The following is a 7,329-nucleotide window of genomic DNA, read 5'->3' as shown; positions in this document are numbered from 1 at the left end:
CTGGACAGTATGTCACTTATACAAGCTGCTTTTATTTCTAGTACAGTATGACAATTTTTATTTTGGGGGGGGGGGGGGGGGGGGGGTGGGGGGGGGTGATCCTTGACAGTGCATAAGAGCGAAAAGCGACGGCGTTTTGTTTGTAAGAGAACAGGTTGTACTACAAATGACTTGATTTATTGATATCACGTGTATGTATGACACCTAAATTAGTGTATTTGTTTATTTATTTATTTATTTATTATATGTGTAGATGAAGGTTAATTCATATGACTGATGCTAGGAATGTCTGAAATCTCCTTAGAAGGATATTTTGGCCCTGAGAAGGGCCGAGTTTGGTGTATACTAGGGTGGTCGATTTAGCTTATGCACGCTCTCCACGGATACGGCGAGCAAGCTGAATGTCCTTTGGCATGATGGTGACACGCTTGGCGTGGATGGCACAGAGGTTAGTGTCCTCGAAGAGACCGACCAGGTAAGCCTCGGATGCCTCCTGTAAAGCCATGACGGCAGACGACTGGAAGCGAAGATCGGTCTTGAAGTCCTGGGCAATCTCGCGCACCAGACGCTGGAAGGGAAGTTTCCTGATGAGCAACTCGGTGCTCTTCTGGTAACGACGGATCTCACGCAGGGCGACCGTTCCGGGCCTGTAACGGTGAGGCTTCTTCACACCCCCTGTGGCAGGAGCAGACTTGCGTGCTGCCTTGGTGGCCAGCTGCTTACGAGGAGCCTTGCCTCCCGTGGACTTGCGAGCAGTCTGCTTGGTGCGAGCCATGGTGAACAACTGTGGTTTGTGATGGCCGGCGCCGAAAAATTTTTGCTTATATACGCCGTCTCGAGGCGCTTGCTCGAGCGCCATTGGCTGCCTCGACTCGCCTACGTCACCCCGTTGCCCCTCCCCTCCTTCCTCTGGCTGCAGCCAACAGGCGGCTCACCTCAATCACTATTATCGCTGATTTTGCTCTATTTTTGGATTTGTGCAAAAGTCATTTCACAGGGACGTGAAACAGACGAGTAGGCAACTGCAGTTTTGAAAGCGTTGTGAGAAAGCCGTGTCTACTCGACCACAAGCGTAAAGTAAGGGCAGGCAGGAGTTGCAATGCTACTAGTACGTCCGCTTGATGGGATATAGTCGGGAAATCGTGCGGGCATTCGTCAATTCGATTCACACAACTTCAACACCATGACTGGACGCGGCAAGGGAGGCAAGGGACTCGGAAAGGGTGGCGCCAAGCGTCATCGTAAGGTGCTACGTGACAACATCCAGGGCATCACCAAGCCCGCTATTCGTCGCTTAGCTCGTCGTGGCGGCGTGAAGCGTATTTCGGGTCTCATCTACGAAGAGACCCGTGGCGTCCTGAAGGTGTTCCTCGAGAACGTCATCCGTGATGCTGTAACCTACACGGAACACGCCAAGAGGAAGACCGTCACTGCTATGGACGTGGTGTACGCTCTGAAGCGCCAGGGTCGTACCCTCTACGGATTCGGCGGATAAGAGCTTGGCTAATCCATCGATTCCACCCACCACCACCTCAAAACGGGACCTAATTAGGTCCCTATACTTTTTTTACTGAAGGGCTTAATAGACGATAACATAAATTGTTTTGATATCAGCTAGCACATTGGGTCTTATGAAATCTATTTTTTATCCTCGCATGCTTAAAGGGACTCTGATTGGGAGGGAGGGAGGGGGGGGGGGGGGGGGGGGGGGGGGGGGGAAGGTTTGTTACGTTATATACTAGCAGAGCAGGATCATTGGTGGGGGGGGGGGGGGGGGGGTGAGGGGAGAGAGAGAGAGAGAGAGAGAGAGAGAGAGAGAGAGAGATCTTTCCCAACTCTTCCTTTTTACATGAGTGAGCTACCCGTTTTATTCATTTTATCCTTCTCAGAGCTGTTTTGATAGTATCCAAATGATGGTAAATGAAAAGGGAGGACACGAATATCTACCCAGAATTCAGGACTGGCAATCGATATGCATGTTTGAGTGCGAATCTTTTTCTCTCTCAACTTAGGTATACGTTTATGTCGTACCTAAAAGCGAGAACCACACTATTGGGACAAGTATGCAAGGCCCAATTTTCCTAACAAGCACAGTTAATTTTGTTATTTTCGAACATTTCTTTCCAAATTGGTTTATCCAATTAACAGTATTATATTAAGATCATGAATTGCTGGGTTAGGTTAGGTTAGGTTAGCTTAGCTTAGGTTAGGTTAGGTTAGGTTAGGTTAGGTTAGGTTAGCTTAGCTTGGGTTAGCTTAGGTTAGGTTAGGTTAGCTTAGCTTGGGTTAGCATAGGTTAGGTTAGGTTTGATTACATTTCTATGTTAGATTTAACTCAAATTCAAAACAATTGCAGTCATTCGGCTTGTTAGTCAACTTGCCTCTAATAGGGGCAATTTGTCTAACAAGACTATTTAGTTTTGTGTGCATATATATATATATATATATATATATATATATATATATATATATATTATATATATATATATATATATATATATATATATATATATATATTATAGCTTCAAGACTCCGAACCAATATAGAAGCATCAAGAGGAAGTGCTTGTGTTATGGGCCAATAGGCCTTCTGCAGTTACTTCCATTCTTATGTTTTTATTCCCATTGGTTCGTGTTTTATCTTGTGTAAATGTCAATCACCTTACCCAAAACTTTGGTACCATATCACCTCACCCATGTGTATATATAAATATATATATATATATATATATATATATATATATATATATATATATATATATATATATATATATAATATACAGAGTAAATCTACCCCAAAAGTAATGATTTATTTGTCTACAAAACTAAACTCTTTTTGGAATCATATGAGGCCCCTCCACTGAGGGGGGAGGCCTGGATGTTTATTGTCATGTGTATTCATGCTGCTTGCATGTCGTCGTTTATTTTGCCTTTGTTGTTTTCTTGACAGCTTTCTTTGCCTTGGGTGGTTTGGGAGATTTTGAAGCTCTCTTTATTTTGGGCTTTTTGTTCCCAACAACAAGCTGCTGCTGCTGCTGCTTCTTTTTCAAGGCTGTAGGTGGTTTGTTGCTTGTGGCGGCTTTCTTGGGAGTTACCACGGCCTTCTTTGCTGCTGTAGATGGTTTCTTGGTTGTGGTGGCTTTCTTGGGAGTTAGAACGGCCCTCTTCTCTGCTACGGCCAGCTTGAATGATCCACTAGCTCCACTTCCCTTGGTCTGAACAAGAATGCCGTCAGCCACTGCTTTCTTGAGAAATCTTCGGATGTAAATGGCGATCTTGGCAGCCTCGACTTTGTTGTTGGCAACAACGTACTTCTTGATTGCTTGTAGAGACGAGCCCTTACGGTCTTTGAGTGCTGCGACCGCGGCTAGAACCATTTGACTAGTTTTCGGGTGAGCAACCTGGACGCGAGGTTTCCTGGTGGTGGCCACCACAGCAGCAGCAGCCGCAGCCTTCTTGGTAGGCTTTGCTTCTACCATGATGATGATGAGATAACCAAGGTGATGAGAGACGCTCAGACAGTCACGGGGGAATGATGCTGCCGCCGCTTGAGCCGAACCTATTTATGTGCCGGCACGGTACAGAAGCTGCAACCTGGCAACTCGTCCACCAATCACGACGGTTGGTTTTACGGCTCCGAAACCTGGATCCCATATCTTCTCTAAAATAGAAGCATTTGTTCATGTTCTTTGTAAAAGTATCATAAAGCAGGACAGATGAGACAAATATCATAAAAACTGAAGAGCAGATGAGCACACACATGTTTGTATTACAAAAGAAAATCCACAAATTCATTAGAAATTGGCAGGGCAGGCTGAGGAAGTAGGTAGATGTAAAATGTCTGTAAATGGCGAAAGAACATAAACCCAAGACTGAATAAACGATGTTAAATATCCATGCCAAGGAGACAAAAATATGTTAGGATACAATTACCATTAAGACACCACAAGCAGGTCCGTATCCTGCCGCGATGACTTAAAAGAGTTGGTTATTAGCCACAATGTGTAGGCAGTCTCATGCCAACGGCCATACCACGTTGAGAACACCGCTTCTCGTCCGATCAGCGAAGTTAAGCAACGTTGGGTTTGGTTAGTACTTGGATGGGTGACCGCCTGGGAACACCAAATGCTGTTGGCAATAATGTTTTTTGTTTTGTTTTGTTTTGTTTCGTTTGTTTTTGTTTGAATGGCTGGCTCCACGGGAAATTCACGGAGTTGTGTGGAATAAGGCCTGGTAAAATGAATTAATATGTATGTCATGTTTAAAACAAACTCGCTTAATATAGATATTGTGTGAGGCTTTATACAAAAACAAACAACCAAAACAAAACATGTTGTATATATATATAGCTTAATCCGGGTTTGAACTCGCAACTCCAAGAATACGCATCACTTATATACACTTTACCACTGGACCACTGCTGCAGGACACAAGCTTGATGCTGAGGTATCAATTTAATGACGTAAATGCCATTTCCACAAATAAATGATAATTAAAAAGTATTTGTATGTACAAATCTTTTCTGTTTAAAAGGCTACAATATCAGTTACTGATATAATTTGTGTTAATGTTTCTATACCCACAAGAAGGCATATTTTTGCTTATATGTAAAGGGTACGGAGAACGAATCCACAGACCATCATTCCCCTCCCCTTCCCTCCCCCCCCCCCCCCAACTCCCACCTACTACCACCACCACCACCACCACCAATCACCACCAATCACCACCAATCACCACCAATCACCACCAATCACCACCACCACATCTAACCGAAAACCCCCTAACACATCAACCCTCCCCCCAATCAACAGGCGAAATAATAACCCTCAAATGCCTGCCTGCCTGCCTGCCTGCAAGCCAATACTAACGGTCTTCTCAGAAAGAAAATCTCTTTGTATCTGTATTACTTGATGAAATGTATGATTCTAATAATGAAAATAAATTTTGATGTCGGTTGTATGAGCATAATGACCAATATGCACATGATATGAATGAATTAAATAGTGTAGTTTTAAGTAATTAGGTTGTAGACACATTAAGCGGATATGATATTTGACGCGTCCAGAACTGGTGATTTTTGGTTTAGTTTTAAATGCACCACCACCACCACCACCACCATTGCTTCCCCAGAGCCTAATTAAGGACCGGTAAAAGGAGTCAATATGTATGTCATCTATAAAACCAAAGAATGAATAAAAAAACACACACACAAACCTACATAATAGTATTAGGAAGATTGTATGGCAAAAAAAAAAAGTATTATTCCCATTGGGTCGTTTGAACTCGCGACTTCCAAAATACCAGCCACACACCTTACCACCCAGCCACCATAGAGTTGGTATAATTGTGCAACTTTAGTTATAAAAGTAAAGTTCTTATTGTCTCAAATCTTATTGTCTGTTCTATGAAAAGGCATGATGTAAATTATGTATTTTTTGAATGATTGAATTGTAGGCACATTAAGCGGATTCGATATTTGATATATCCAGAAAAGGTGATTTCTGTTCAGTTTTAAAATGCATCACCGTTAACGCTAAAGGACTGGTAAAACGACTCGATGTTTGTCATTTTTAAAATAAACACTAAAACTAGGCCCTTAACATATATAATGTTTGAATATAAATTGAATGCATATAAATACAAAGTGGGAGTGGCTGGCTGGCTGGCTGGCTGGCTGGCTGGCTGGCTGGCTGCTGCTGCTGCCTGCCTGCCTGCCTGCCTGCCTGCCTGCTGCCTGCCTGGCTGGCTGGCTGGCTGGCTGGCTGGCTGGCTGGCTGGCTGGCTGGCTGGCTGGCTGGCTGGCTGGCTGGCTGGCTGCCTGCCTGCCTGCCTGCCCGCCCGCCCGCCCGCCCGCCCGCCCGCCTGCTTGCCTTGCCTTGCCTTGCCTTGCCTTGCCTGTCCTGTCCTGTTATTGCCTTGCCTTGCCTTGCCTTGCCTTGCCTTGCCTTGCCCTGCCCTGCCCTGCCTTGGCTGCAGCTGGCTGGCTGGCCGTAAATCAACTCTTAACAACACCATACCACACCACACCATCACTCATCACCCATCACCCACCACCGGCCCCAGTCTCCCAGCCTCTCTTATATACCCGAGCAGGCCCTTTAAATTATTTGAATTGTTGCACTTCGGCCAATGGCAGGCACGATCGCTGCTGCTCAAACATATTCTGGTTCACAAGTATATAATATATTATATTATATTATATTATAATATATATATATATATATATATATATATATATAATATATATATATATATATATATATATATATATATATATATATATATATATTCATGAAACACATTAAAACCTTGATCATTTATTCATTCATTACGTCTAGTGAAGAATTGCTTTTGTTCATTTGTATGATTAAAAATTAATATAATATGAATTCCTCGCTTAAAGTAAAATATAAAATATATATTGGATTTATATGATTGGTTAATATTCCAAGTGATGCTGAATATCCCCTATAATTTTGTTTTGTTTGTTTGTTATGTACACATTCCAAATGAAATCAATATAAATGTTATTATTAATGTTTGAAAGTTGATTGTCTACTTGAATCTCTCTATTAAAGTGTGTGTGGCTCCGGATGGAGCCTGGTTATGGTATTTGTCGTGGTGGGTGGCAGAAGTGCTTACTTCTTCTCTGTCTTCTTTGGCAAAAGAACTGCCTGAATGTTTGGAAGAACACCTCCCTGTGCAATGGTTACGCCAGACAGAAGTTTGTTGAGTTCTTCGTCGTTGCGGATGGCCAACTGCAAGTGACGTGGGATGATACGGGTCTTCTTGTTGTCACGTGCGGCATTACCGGCGAGCTCCAGAACTTCGGCAGCGAGGTATTCCATGACGGCTGCCAGGTAGACAGGAGCGCCAGCACCGACGCGTTCGGCGTAGTTGCCCTTACGCAGCAGACGGTGAATTCTGCCCACGGGGAACTGAAGTCCGGCCCTGCTGGAGCGAGACTTTGACTTGCCCTTCACTTTGCCTCCCTTGCCGCGTCCTGACATTGCTGCTGCTGTTGTGGGTTTGTGGTGTTTTATGCCGCCCCGCAGATCGAGCTTCGTGTTATATACCCCGCTCAGGATCAAGGGAGCCCGCCACTGACCAATCAGCGCGCTCCGCCACGCGACCCGCTCTGAGCTGAGTCGCGAGCGGGATATAAAAGGAAAGCTCGCCTCGCGCAAAAGTTCATTATTGTATCGCAACGCCAGCCAGCACGAGCATCATCATGCCACCCAAGGCATCTGGAAAGGCTGCCAAGAAGGCCGGAAAGGCCCAGAAGGCCATTGCCAAGGGCGATAAGAAAAAGAAGCGCAGGAGGAAGGAG

General features: G+C 44.4%; 1 non-coding gene across 1 annotated transcript; it reads left to right on the top strand.

Moving 5' to 3' along the window:
• The first annotated feature begins 4,017 nt into the window (after positions 1 to 4,017).
• LOC138362619 (5S ribosomal RNA) lies at positions 4,018 to 4,136 on the top strand. The gene has a single exon (XR_011227827.1). It is a non-coding gene; the product is annotated as a 5S ribosomal RNA (ribosomal RNA).
• Positions 4,137 to 7,329: the final 3,193 nt, after the last annotated feature.

The sequence above is a fragment of the Procambarus clarkii genome, unplaced genomic scaffold (assembly GCF_040958095.1).
Source record: "Procambarus clarkii isolate CNS0578487 unplaced genomic scaffold, FALCON_Pclarkii_2.0 HiC_scaffold_2145, whole genome shotgun sequence".
Taxonomy (NCBI): Eukaryota; Metazoa; Arthropoda; class Malacostraca; order Decapoda; family Cambaridae; genus Procambarus; species Procambarus clarkii.
The sequence above is the reverse complement of the archived record's forward strand: the minus strand, read 5'-3'. Positions and strand labels throughout refer to the sequence as shown.